This window comes from Citrus clementina, unplaced genomic scaffold, assembly GCF_000493195.1.
Source record: "Citrus clementina cultivar Clemenules unplaced genomic scaffold, Citrus_clementina_v1.0 scaffold_3, whole genome shotgun sequence".
Lineage (NCBI taxonomy): Eukaryota > Viridiplantae > Streptophyta > Magnoliopsida > Sapindales > Rutaceae > Citrus > Citrus x clementina.
The window spans coordinates 24,050,057-24,064,211 of NW_006262339.1; the positions used below are offsets into that span (position 1 = coordinate 24,050,057).

At 35.9% G+C, this 14,155-nt stretch overlaps 1 pseudogene; it reads right to left on the minus strand.

Moving 5' to 3' along the window:
- Nucleotides 1-5,469, minus strand: part of LOC112099732 — a 7,104-nt pseudogene extending 1,635 nt beyond the window's left edge.
- Nucleotides 5,470-14,155: the final 8,686 nt, after the last annotated feature.

Genomic DNA, 14,155 nt, shown 5'->3' on the forward strand with positions numbered 1-14,155 from the left:
AAGTTGAGCCAAGCTTACTAATTACCTCTTCACAAGCCTTGTATTTGATCCAGTGATGAGTATGTCATCCACATAAATCAGAACAACCAAAATATCAGCCCCAGTATGTTTAATAAAGAGAGAAGTATCAGACTTAGAAGTTTGAAAACCCCATTGCACCAGTGAACCTTTTAGCTGATCATACCAGGCCCTTGGAGCTTGTTTGAGGCCATATAATGCCTTGTTCAACTTGCATATATGAGAAGGAAATCTGGAATCAATGAAACCCTCTGGTTGGTGCATATATACATCTTCAGTAAGTACTCCATTCAAGAAGGCGTTATTGATATCTAGTTGCCTAATAGTCCAGTGCTGCATTACTGCTAAGCTGAGAATAATTCTGACTATACAAGGCTTTACAACAGGGCTAAAGGTTTCAAAGAAATCTACTCCATGTGTTTGGTGAAAGCCGTTAGCCACCAAGCATGCTTTGTACTTAGAAATGCTGCCATCTGGATTGTATTTGACTCTGAAAATCCATTTGTTACCTACAATCTTGTTAGCTGAATCAGAAGGAACCATAGTCTATGTCTGATTTCTATGTAAAGCATCCACCTCTTCTTTCATAGCCATATACCATTTCTGACTAGACAGTGCTGCCTTGACACTTGTTAGTTCTATGTCCTAAGTTGCTGCTAAATAGGTTTTGGGTTTGAATATTCCAGATTTTGCTCTAGTCATTATAGGATGTATAGAAATGGAAGGTCTGGAAGAGATAGATGGGATATTTGTTGATGCTGGTGATTGGCTTAAAGGTGAACTTGGCTCAAGGGTAACAGCAGGGAGTTGAGTTCCACTTCTGAAGTTGCTATAGGTGGTGCTACTACATTACTGTCATCAAGATGAGGATTTGACAAAGAAAAATGAGTGAAAGACTGATTTGCAGGAGTGACACATTTTGTTGGAATAGAGGAAGAGTTGTTGGAAGCAGAAAACAACTCTGGATATGAAAATTCAGACTCATTAAACACAACATGTCTGGCAATGTAAATTCTACCTGATTTTTCTAGACACTTATAACCTTTATGTACAAGATTGTAGCAAAAAAAAAAAACGCATTTTTGTGTATAGAAGTCTAATTTGTGTTGATTATAAGGTCTCAATAATGGAAAGCATGAGCAACCAAAAACTTTAAGGAACTGATAATCAAGTAAACGATTGTGTAGCTTCTGATAGAGTGATTTATTGTTTAAAACTGGTGTAGGAATCCTATTTATCAGATAGGTTGCTGTGTGAAAAGCTTCCCACCAAAAGACAAGTGGAGGATTTGCTAGAGCAAGAAGAGTAAGGCCAGTTTCAACAATATGTCTGTGTTTTCTCTTCACAACTCTATTTTGATGGTGTGTATGGGGACAACTAAATTTAATATGTATCCCTTATTGCTGAAGAAATGAACCAAAGGCTCTAAATTCACCCCCCATGTCTAATTGCATGGTTTTAATAGACTTGGAAAATTGTTTTTCAACAAGGAGTTTATACTGTTTGAATGTGTCTAATGCTTCTGATTTTAAAGTGAGAGGAAATATCCAACTACATCTAGTGAAATCATCTACAAAGGATATGTAATATTTGTATCCATCTTTGGATGACATTGATGCTGGTCCCTAGGATCAGTGTGTATTAATTCAAGTGGTGCTCTAGTTTTTATGTTAGTGACAGGGAAGTGAAACTGATGTAGTTTGCCATATTGACAAGCATCACAGAAGCTAAGATAATGATTGACAATATGTGAAGTTTGAGTCTTTAAAATGATTTGCATAGCATGTTTATTGGGATGACCAAGTCTATTATGTAACAGCTGCATTGAGATACAACTAGAAGTATTGAAACTTGCAGGAGAATTGTTGAAAGACACTGAATTAACAGAAACTGACTTGATAGACTTTGGACAAGAGTTTACAATTTTATTTGAAACAACTGACAACATAGAATTTGGCTTTAAAACTTGTACTTTAGAATTGGAGAACAAATCATCTTCAGATAGTAGTTTGTAGAGACCCCCTTCAGCAATTCCTGTGCTAGTAATGTCCCCTTCACCTTGTCCTTTACAAAACAAAATTCAAAGGTGAATTCTATAATCATACTATTATTAGCAAGGAGTTTGGACACACTGATGAGATTCTTTGTTATATGAGGAACACGTCGCATGTCAGTAAGATGTAGTAAAGCTCCAAGGGAAGTGTAAAAATAAGTGTAACCAATATGAGTAATAGAAAGGCCTTTACCATTACCAACTAGCAGCATCTCAGAACCAGAGTAAGACTTACCAACAGTCAGATTTTGCACAGCATTTGTGAGGTGATGTGTTGCTCCACTGCCTAAGTACCACCCTTGATCAGTAACTCCTTCTAATGTCACCATGTATGCAGCTCTTGGTCCTTGATTTTGATTTGGAAAGGAACTCTGAACTGGAGGATTTGGCACAAAATTTTGGTTAAACCTATTTCTGCACTCAACAGCTGAATGATTTGGCTTGAAACAGATCTGACATATGATACCTCTGCCACTTCCTCTTCCAGAATTATTGAAACCAGCAGTAAATCCATTTCCATTGAATCCAACAAAGCTATTTCCATTAAATCCAGTAAATCCACCTCTGCCTTGATTACCTCCTTGATTTCCATGCCATTGTCCCCTTCCAGTACCATATCCTGCATTACCTCCTCTCCTTGCTCCAGAATTTCCTCTACCATAATTTCCATTCCAATTTCCACCTTCAGTTCTGTTTCCAAAGTTTCCAGTGTAGTTGCCTTGATTATTATTATTATTCCAGCCAGCATTATAATTGTTTTTCCTTTGATTATTTCCAATTTGAACCAAATTAGCAGCATAGTTCATTTTAGCTTCTTTACTGGCATTAGAGTTAGCACTTTCCAATCGAGCTTCATGAGTCAGAAGCATAGAGTATGCTTCATTAATACTCATCTTAAGTACATTAGCTTCAATATAAACCACAACTGGATAATAAGGTTGTCCTAGACCAGAAATTAAATGAGTAATAAAGTCTAGATTACTAACTGGACTACCAGCAATGGCTAACTCATCAGTAATAGATCTCAACTTACTAAAGTATTCAGTCATAGTCAGAGAAGCTTTATTGAGATTATTCAGCAGCATTTTCAAGTGAACCTTTTTAGCAGCAGTTTCATATCCGAATTGCTGTTCTAAATTAGTCCAAAGCTCAAAAGAAGTTTTAGATGTTACTACTAATCTGAGAACTTCAATACTGATTGAGGAAAGAAGCCAGCTCAGGAGCATCTGATCTTATTTCTTCCAAGTGATGTAGGCTGGATTCTCATGCAAATCTGCACTGGAGCTTCTAGGTTCATCATCAAGAAATTGGCTAGGACAGATCTTGGAGCCATCAAGAAATCCTTCTATATCATTTGCTCGAACTGAAGATAGGATCTGAGATTTCCAGATCATGTAATTGGAACGATCAAGTTTGATTGGTGTTGTGAAGGTGAATGATGAGATGGAAGAAGAACCATTTGTATTCAAGTTGACAGAAGCCAACAAAGATTGAATTAGAATGGCTCTGATACCATATTAAGTTTTATATGAAAATGTGATGTTGTTTGGTTACTAAGAAAATAGGAAGAAAGAAAACTTCTGTAAGCTGAGAATTCTATTATTATTGATTTGAATGAATCTGGAGGTTACAAGCCTTTTTATATGTGCATAAAAGACTCTACACACATTGCACACACGTACGGCGGATTCGCGCTTATTGCGGTGCTGACCGCCTGGTCCCGACGATTTGTACGCGTCCATTTCGCATTCACAAAACAACTCATCGTCGGTCAATTCTAAGTAATTCTTCGAAGAAGAAGAAGAAGAAGTTGAAGAACAATTGTCATTGGTGTTGTAAATTGCAAGACAAGAACAATGGCTGATAATTCCCGCGATGCTTGTACGACGGAAAGTTTATATTTTTCCTTCCGAGTTAGGGAATCCGAAGCACGAATTGAGCGGCCAACGCCATCATCAATTTCAGTTTCCCTCTCTGTGTATGGGATAATCAAAGCAAAGCTTCGTACTGGTAACACATTCTCATAGCAAGCCCAGCCCAATCCAGCCCAGTCAAGCAAGTGAGCAATGTTATTATTTTATTATTTTTGAACTCGCGGTGGCTCTGTATTATTTGCAAAATACTCATGTAAGGCAGAGAATATATTTTATATTGGAATATTTTCAAAATAAATGGTGCTTTAAACAGGCGTCCGATTGTAAAGATATGTCATATGCCTAATTAAACAGTGTCAGATATAATAAAAATATATCTTTTTATTTAAAGATGTATTCATTCACGGTTTTATACTTTAATTTGAAATGGTGATGATTTATTTTAGACCAGTGATGATCTAATTCAATTTTTAATTTAATAACCATAAATGAAAAATTACATTTGCAATGTGTCTCGAAGCACCATCAATTCTTACCTATATTTCAATTAAAATAAGAGTGAAACTATTGGCACCCATTCATTATTCATATAAAACTTATTTCAAATAAAATTACAGTTAAGGGCAAAGAAGAAATAAACACATGTAGGATTTTTTTCCCAACAAATTACTTACATTAATAATCAAACCTTTTTTTTTTAATTTCCTACCATTATTTCTTATCTAACTAAGATAAATTGTATAAATCTGGCATAATCTATTTTTCTTTTCCTATTTCTTATTGATTAAATATTTTCGGACTCAAGATTACTTTCAAACTACAATCTAAAATATATGTTATTTAAGCTAATGATTAGCATTCAAACTTTATCACCTCGAAAGCTTTTTAATTTGTATGTAGGATAACAATAAGATTGCAAAAGAAATGAAAAATAGCACAATACTACTTTGAGTTTTAACAATAAAAGACGTGTTGTTTGTGAAAGCAAATCCAGAAAACCAAAACGGCAGCAGACTTTGCGTTTAGGAGCTGGAAACACTTAAGCTCAAACGGCACAGGATCCTGCGTTTTGAAGAGTAGAAGAAATACACTTCTGAACGACGTATGGGTCTGTCGTTTAGATTTAAGTGATTCACGCGTATATCACGTGCCTGAGTTCAGCTTTGCAAAGTTCGTTATATGTCGTTAGAAGTATGAGGAACTCACGTGAGGTGCTGGGGATTTTCTGGGTTCGTTAACTAAAGCTGTTATGGAACAGCTGATGTGGAAGCAACGGATTGGAGAGCTAGAGAGAGAGAAGGGAACTGGTTATATAAGCTAGTTGTGATCCTTCTTTGAAAGCTAAGCATTTTACTCTGTAATTCATCTGAAGTAAATCAATAAAGCTGTGTTCTTTCCCTCCCGTGGATGTAAGCTAGAGAAATCTAGCTGAACCACGTTAAAGATTCTTTGTTCTTTCTTTACGTTACTTTCGCTTGATTCTCTATACCATTTTGATTGATCATCTAAGTTCCATAGGTTCATCTTAGTCTAAGCTTTTTCAGTTAAACATCTTGCTGCATCTTGTTCTGTTGGCTGGAGGTCTTGGGGCAGAGTCTTGGGTTGCTCTATCAGTCAATAGCACCTGAGATTCTTCAATTGGTATCAGAGCTGGATCTACAACCAAAGACAAGTATGGTTTCAACCAAGATCGATCTTGAGAAGTTTACTGGCAAGAATGATTTCAACATGTGGAAGGTGAAGATGGAGGCCTTGCTGATAACTCAGGGGTTAGGAGATGCACTCGAACCTGTCACCAAGAAGGAAGGAAAAGAAGAATCATCCTCCAAGACACCTGAGATGGCAGTCGAGATGGACAAGAAGGCCAGAAGCACCATCATATTGAGCCTTGGTGACTCAGTGATAAGGGAGGTTGCCAAGGAGAAGACTGTTGCAGACCTATGGGCCAAATTAGAAAAGATTTATATGACTAAATCTTTGGCTAATAGGTTGTATATCAAAAGGAGGATGTTCACACTGAAGATGGCTGAAGGGTCCTCTCTGGATGATCACATTGATGAATTCAATCAAGTGTGTGACACACTTGAAACCATTGATGAGGGGCTGGATGATGAAGGAAAGGCATTGCTTCTGGTGAGCTCTCTACCTCAGTCTTATTCAAATCTTGTCGATGCCCTTATGTATGGAAGATCAACCTTATCATTAGATGAGGTTAAGGCTGCCTTGAATACTAGAGGGCTACAAGAAAAATCTGGGAATATGATGCATGCTGAAGGATTATCAGTTAAGGGTAAGTTTAACAAGAATGATGGAAAGAAGAAGAAACAAAAGCAAGACAAGTCTAAATCACAAAACAAGAAGTGCTTTCATTGTAACAAAGAAGGTCACTTCAAGAGAGACTGTCAAGAACTAAAGAACAAAAGCAAGGAAAGAAATGGTGATGCAGCTACAGTGGAGGAAAAAGGTTATGAATCTGCTGGTGTGTGTGTGGCTACAGAGGATCTCCAGAGAGGTAAATGGATACTAGATTCTGGTTGCACATTTCATATGTGCCCATTTAAAACTTATTTTTCTGATTACCATGATTTAGATGGGGGAAAAGTAATGATGGGTAACAATGCTGTATGTAAAGTCATAGGCATGGGAAATGTGAGTCTTAGGCTTCATGATGGGACAACATGGGAACTTAGAGAGGTCAGATATGTTCCTGACTTAAAGAGGAACTTAATCTCACTAGGTTTGATAGATCAGAATGGGTTTAGTATTAAGCTTGAATCTGGTAGATTGTTGATCATGAAGGGCTCTAAGATAGTGATGAAAGGTTCAAAAAGAAATGGAGTATATGTCCTAGATGGTGAGGCAGTTACAGGTATAACAGATGTGATTGTTGGCACTGGTGGGGTTAGCACCAGGTTGTGGCACCTAAGATTGGGGCATATGAGTGTTAAGGGGTTAAAAGAGCTTGAGAAACAAGGAGTTCTGGGGAAGGATAAGATAGAGGAGTTAGATTTTTGTGAAGATTGTGTATATGGAAAGTCCACAAGGCACAGTTTCAAAAACTCAACCAGCAAATCTATTGGCATCCTAGACTACATACACTCTGATCTCTGGGGACCTGCACAGACAAGATCATTAGGTGGAAATAGCTATTTTTTGTCAATAATAGATGATTATTCAAGAAGGGTTTGGGTCTATGTACTAAAGCACAAAGATCAAGTCTTTAACAAATTCAAAGAATGGAAAACCTTAGTTGAGAATCAGACAGGAAAGAAGGTTAAGAAATTAAGAACAGATAATGGACTTGAGTTCTGCAATCAGCAATTTAACAGCTACTGTGCAAATGAGGGGATAGCAAGGCACAAAACAGTGAGGTTAACACCTCAGCAAAATGGATTGGCAGAGAGGATGAACAGGACCCTGATGGATAAGGTGAGGTGCATGCTGGTACAAGCAAAGCTTCCAAAAAGCCTCTGGGCAGAAACCTTATTAACAGCAAGCTATCTGGTGAATTTGAGTCCCTCTGCTGCTCTAGACTTTAAGACTCCATTTGAAATGTGGCATGGGCAACCAGCAAGCTATGTAAATCTTAAAGTGTTTGGATGCCCTGCTTATGCACATATCAGTCAAGGAAAGTTAGCACCCAGGGCTCTTAAAGGTCAGTTCCTAGGCTATCCTGATGGAGTTAAAGGATACAAACTATGGTGCACTGATCTAGAACCTCCAAGGTGCATAATAAGCAGAGATGTGACATTTAATGAGAAGGCTGTTTTGGAAGTCAGAAAGGATGCTGAGCTGAAAACTCAGAAACCTCAAGTGCAAGATGACATGCAATTTGAGGTGGAGCATCCTGAATCAAAGAAATCTGAGAAGGGTGACAGTTCAGATAAAGACAGTGAAGATCATGATGAATGCAGTGGCCCTCAACCACAATCTCAGAGGCAGACTCAAGTACAGGGTTATCAGCTGACAAAAGATAGAGAAAAGAGACAAATCAAACCACCACAGAGATATGGTTATGCTGATTTGATAGCATATGCACTAGCTGCTTCACATGATATTGATGTAGATGAGCCTAAGAGTTATGCAGAAGCTGTTCAAAGCTCAAACAAATCAGAATGGCAGGAAGCTATGAATGATGAGATAGCTTCTCTTAAGAAGAATCACACCTGGATATTGATTGAGAAGCCTGGAAACAGAAGGACAGTGGGTTGCAAGTGGGTTTTCAGAGTCAAAGAAGGCCTCACAGCTAGTGAACCTAGCAGGTACAAAGCTAGGCTGGTAGCTAAGGGGTACACTCAAAGGGAAGGAGTTGACTTTAAAGAGGTATTCTCCCCTGTGGTCAGACATGCCTCTATAAGGGTGCTGTTAGCAATGACTGCAGTTCATGACTTAGAGCTTGATCAACTTGACGTCAAGACTGCATTTTTACATGGAAGACTACAGGAAGAAATTCTTATGACTCAACCTGAGGGTGATGTGGATTCTGAGAAACCAAATCATGTTTGCTTGCTGAAAAGATCACTGTATGGGCTCAAGCAATCTCCAAGGCAGTGGTATCTCAGGTTTGATGAATTCATGCTGTCACATGGATACCTGAGATGCAGTTTTGACTGCTGTGTATATTACAAGCTAATAAACACAAATCTCTACATATACCTGTTACTATATGTAGATGATATGTTGGTAGCCTGTAAGTCAAGAGAAGAAATTGAAGCTTTGAAGAATTTGCTGAGCTCTGAATTTGAGATGAAAGATTTGGGGTCAGCAAAGAAGATACTAGGCATGGAAATCAAGAGGGATAGAAGCAAAGGCATCATGTTTCTTTCTCAAGAGAAATATCTGAGGAGGGTATTGGAAACTTTTGGGATGACCTCATGTAAACCTGTGATGACTCCAATAGCAACACATTTTAAGCTCTCCAGTTTGCAGTGTCCTAAGACAGAAGAAGAAAAGTTAGAGATGGCTAAGATTCCCTATGCTAATGCAGTTGGCTGCATGATGTATGCCATGGTTCTAACTAGGCCTGATATCTCCTATGCTCTAAGTGTAGTAAGCAGATATATGGTGTCTCCTGGAAAAGAACATTGGAGAGCTGTAAAGTGGGTGCTGAGATACCTAAGTGGAACCTTGAGCCATGGGCTGGTTTATGGAAAGTCAGGGATCAAGTCTGAGGGGATCTATGGATTTGTTGATTCTGACTTTGCAGGAGACTTAGACAGGAGAAGATCCCTCACAGGGTATTTGTACATGCTGGATGGCTGCTTGATTAATTGGAAAGCAAGTCTTCAACATGTTGTTGCATTATCAACAACAGAAGCTGAGTATACAGCAGCTGCTGAAGCAGTAAAGGAAGCCTTATGGATGAAAGGCTTGATAGCTGAGCTTGGAATGAGTCAGAAGACAGTTGATGTATTCTGTGATAGCTCAAGTGCCATTTACTTGAGTAAAAACCCAGCTCATCATGAGAAAACAAAGCACATCGACATCAAGCTGCATTTCATTAGAAATGTAGTCTCCATGGGTGTGGTCAGAATGGTGAAGATACATACAGACAGAAATCCTGCTGACATGTTAACAAAAGTAGTCACTACAGCTAAGTTCAAGGTTTGCTTGGACATAGCTGGTCTTGGCTGCTGGTAATCCATTCTGGAAATGGAGGGGGAAAACCAGGGATGATTTGTTTCAAGGTGGAGAATTGTTGTTTGTGAAAGCAAATCCAGAAAACCAAAACGGCAGCAGACTTTGCGTTTAGGAGCTGGAAACACTTAAGCTCAAACGGCACAGGATCCTGCGTTTTGAAGAGTAGAAGAAATACACTTCTGAACGACGTATGGGTCTGTCGTTTAGATTTAAGTGATTCACGCGTATATCACGTGCCTGAGTTCAGCTTTGCAAAGTTCGTTATATGTCGTTAGAAGTATGAGGAACTCACGTGAGGTGCTGGGGATTTTCTGGGTTCGTTAACTAAAGCTGTTATGGAACAGCTGATGTGGAAGCAACGGATTGGAGAGCTAGAGAGAGAGAAGGGAACTGGTTATATAAGCTAGTTGTGATCCTTCTTTGAAAGCTAAGCATTTTACTCTGTAATTCATCTGAAGTAAATCAATAAAGCTGTGTTCTTTCCCTCCCGTGGATGTAAGCTAGAGAAATCTAGCTGAACCACGTTAAAGATTCTTTGTTCTTTCTTTACGTTACTTTCGCTTGATTCTCTATACCATTTTGATTGATCATCTAAGTTCCATAGGTTCATCTTAGTCTAAGCTTTTTCAGTTAAACATCTTGCTGCATCTTGTTCTGTTGGCTGGAGGTCTTGGGGCAGAGTCTTGGGTTGCTCTATCAGTCAATAGCACCTGAGATTCTTCAAGACGATTAAATGAAAAACTAAAAGAGTGTCTTTGAAAATAAAAGGAAATGTTTGGAAATAAAATAAATATAACGGAAAAAAGGATTTGATGAGGAGACTAGAGGGGTGCCAATAGTCCAACTTTTAAAATAAAGTTTTATCAATTATTGTTCCCTTTTTCTGCAATTATTATTCCCCACAGATATTTCTCCAACATTTTATTTCATATATTTACTCCTACTACACTCTAACAAAGGACGCCTTTTGGACTACATCAGTTTCTAGATGCATTTTATTAATAAATTAAATAAAGGCACCATCCCTTGTTCAATTTCTCTAAATAACCACTTTCTGTCAGCTCTCTTAAAATTTATTAAGGAATCTATGTTGAAGACCATTTCATCCTTAGTATTGTGTAAATGTATAAAAACACATTTTACACTTTGAAATTTAAAATGACCTTCTTTTAGCACAAAATTTTAAAACAAATGCCTCTAACTAAGCGACAAATTTTAAAATACATGATAAATACTATATCAGTGATATAAAAGGTGAATCATACTATGATATATGTGCATTTATTTTGAAAACCCATCACGTAAATAATGCTTATATTGAATCTAAGTAAGTGCATATCATACATGACACAACCCGGCCCAGCCTCTCTTACGGATTCGAGGTGAATCATGTGATCTTATATCTAAAGCTTATGAAATAAATTTAATTCATGAATGCATAACACCGCCTTTGTTATAAACATATAATCACATATGTGACTCATTCAAAAATATATTCAAAACTTGCACATTTTACACCGTACTATACATACATACACTTTAGATATATACATATAAATATAAACATAAACATGCTCAAAATATAAGTTATGCAGTAATGCGTGTCGTGGCCCAACCTCAATTGATTAGAAACTAAATTGCACAAAATCCTATGAAAATCTTAAAGAAATGGGGGTAAATAGGAAAATAGTATACTTGTGGGTAAATGAATGGATATAATTATATAAATTAGCGCTCTAGTGCCCGTACATAATTGTATGACATAACTTCGCACTGAACGCATTACACAAGCAAACATGAAATCATATATTTATACATGATAAAATTGCACTAAATAATATCTAGGAGAAATAACTCTCAATACTCGCTGGAATCATCATTGCACAAGTAAAGTAGGGGAAACACCTCTCAATACGCAGCGGAATTAACTACATCACAAGGGCCTTGTAATCTAACTCTCAATACACATACATAGAGCCTATGGTGAAGGGTACACATATGGTATCTGGCAATCACATCTCATTATTCAATCAAGCATATAATATGAGTACATATAATCATGACATGATACTAAATCATACTATCAAGCATAAATACTTTGTAGAATACATATAAGTAATAATAGTAATCCACTCATAAAACATTTTTCACTCCAGGGCTTGTTGGAGCTCTTATAGATTCCTTAATTCTTGGATTTCTCCTAAAATATAGGGTTCAAAAATTAACTGTTAGAACTGATATAAAATTTTTTACATATGACATAAACTAAATCATAATTGTTCAAATTTCTTAAATACATTACTTACTGATTTACTGGATATAGATATAACTATCCAACTCTCTTTCCTATAATTTTTCCTCTCAATTCCACTTTTCAAATTTATTTTTCACTCTCGGTTTTTCTTTTCTTTATTTTTCCTTCTTCATCTTTTATTCTTCTGTTCTTTTCCTCTTCTTTCTTCATCTTTTCTTCTTTTGTTCTTTTCCTCTTCTCTTTTCCTTTTGTTTTCTTCCCTTCTCACCTTTTCCTTTCTTTTTCTTTTCTCTTTGAATTGCTTTGTTTTAGTTTGATTCTTGAAAATGGTGACAATTGCTTCAATTCTTTACTTTATATATATCCATTGCCTCCAATCATGCATGACAAGCACATAGCATGCATGTGCTTTGCTTTAAGCCGACAGTTTGCTAATTAGCCACATGTGCTCCCTTTTGGTTTGCATGTGCGTCACAATATATGCATTAATTAGTTGTATTATTTTTAATGTATTATTAAATTTCTTTTAATGAAGGACGTAGTTAACAATTTTAACCAGTTAAACATGTTGTTTGACATATAATACAGTTTATGGTCAAACAACTCATAAGTAGTTGAAATTAAATTATTTTTTAATCTCAATTTTCCTTTTCTCTCAATTTTAAAATATTTTATAAGATTTTCAAACATAAGATACAATGGTATAGAATTGAAGCCTAATCCAACATAGAAAGAATAAATAAAATTAATTTTCACCACTACTCAAGAGACTTGAAAGGACATTAAGGTAGCGTTTATTTTTTTTATTTAAAATATGAATAGGTTAGAATTTGATTAAAAGCTGAATGGCTTTGAATATAAATGTTTCAATAACATGTTTTTTTTAATATCTAAAAATTAAGTGACATCTTGTTTGTTTTTATAATAAAAAAAATATTAAATGTAGTTATTTAACATTTATGTCCTTATAAGTCAAAACAAATAAAAGGGATTAGGTTTCGTAGTTTATGAAATAACTATATTGAATTGAAATATTTTTAGGATATAGTATTTATTTTCCATTCAAACATTTTTTCATTTCGGCAAAGGTCACAAAAATTTACTTTTTTAATTCAAATGTAAATATCTAAAAATCAGACATATGTTACAAAAAAAAATAAAATAACTAATTTTTTTTTTAAAAAAAGTTAAACTTTATATGTTTAAAATAAACGCTAAGGAACATGAATAAGAGCTATGAAAACAAAAAAAAAGAGAATAATTTTGAAACTAAATACAATTAATTGAGAGATGAGAATCGATAAGATAAATTCATAGATAAAAATTAAAATATCAACCCTACTTATTGCTGGCAGTTATGAGCATTAAAGAACAGAAGCCGTGTCTTGATAAGTATGGTGTTCGTGCGGAATTCTCAATTTTAATATATATATATATATATATATATATTAAAAAAAAGCTAGACTTCGTATGTTTAAAATCAACGCTAAGGAACATGAATAAGAGCTCTTTAACAAAACAAAAAAGAATAATTTTGAAACTGAATACAATTAATTGAGAGATGAGGACCGATAAGATAAATTCAGAGATAAAAAGTAACATATCACCCTACTCTCACACTGATTTGTATTATATCTATTACGCCTCTTTCAGTCTTGTACATGAATTTATTAATATATAATTCGAGATAGGTGATAAAAGATATGAAATCTTAAAAGAAAAAACTTGCAGGGGTCACAACTTATGCCAACCACCACATATCCATTCGATGGAGCCGTACCCTAATAATTAAAATTTGGAAGTACGATGAAAATTAGAAATGGGTATTTAATAAGTTGGAGATTATGTTAAGATTTATGGAGCCAAGAGTGCCGGTTAAATAATCCTGTGAGAATTGACAAAATCTTATATTAGATTAGATGGATGGGTGGATGTACAAATAACTTGATTTGCATATCTCACCGAGATTGTCTATTTCAATTTGAGATTTAAAGAAAAATAAACCTTAAAAATTGTAACAAAAAATGGGGAAAATCGTACCACACATGGATTGCATGGGTCTAATGATCAAGGGGGCATCCAATGAATGGGAGCCTAGGTTTTGAGATAAATTGGTGGTGGTGGTGGTGGTGGTCCTTGCGCGTGAGATGAGTTAATTTATTAAATGGATTATTATTTTCTTTTATTTTTCGAAGGGAGAAAAAAAAATAATAAAAAGGACATCTAGAGGTTGTGAGCCGTGGGTTGAAAAGTATGGTGTTCATGTGGAATTTTCAGCTAGAAGTCTACAAAGCAGTTGAATTAATCAATCATCGT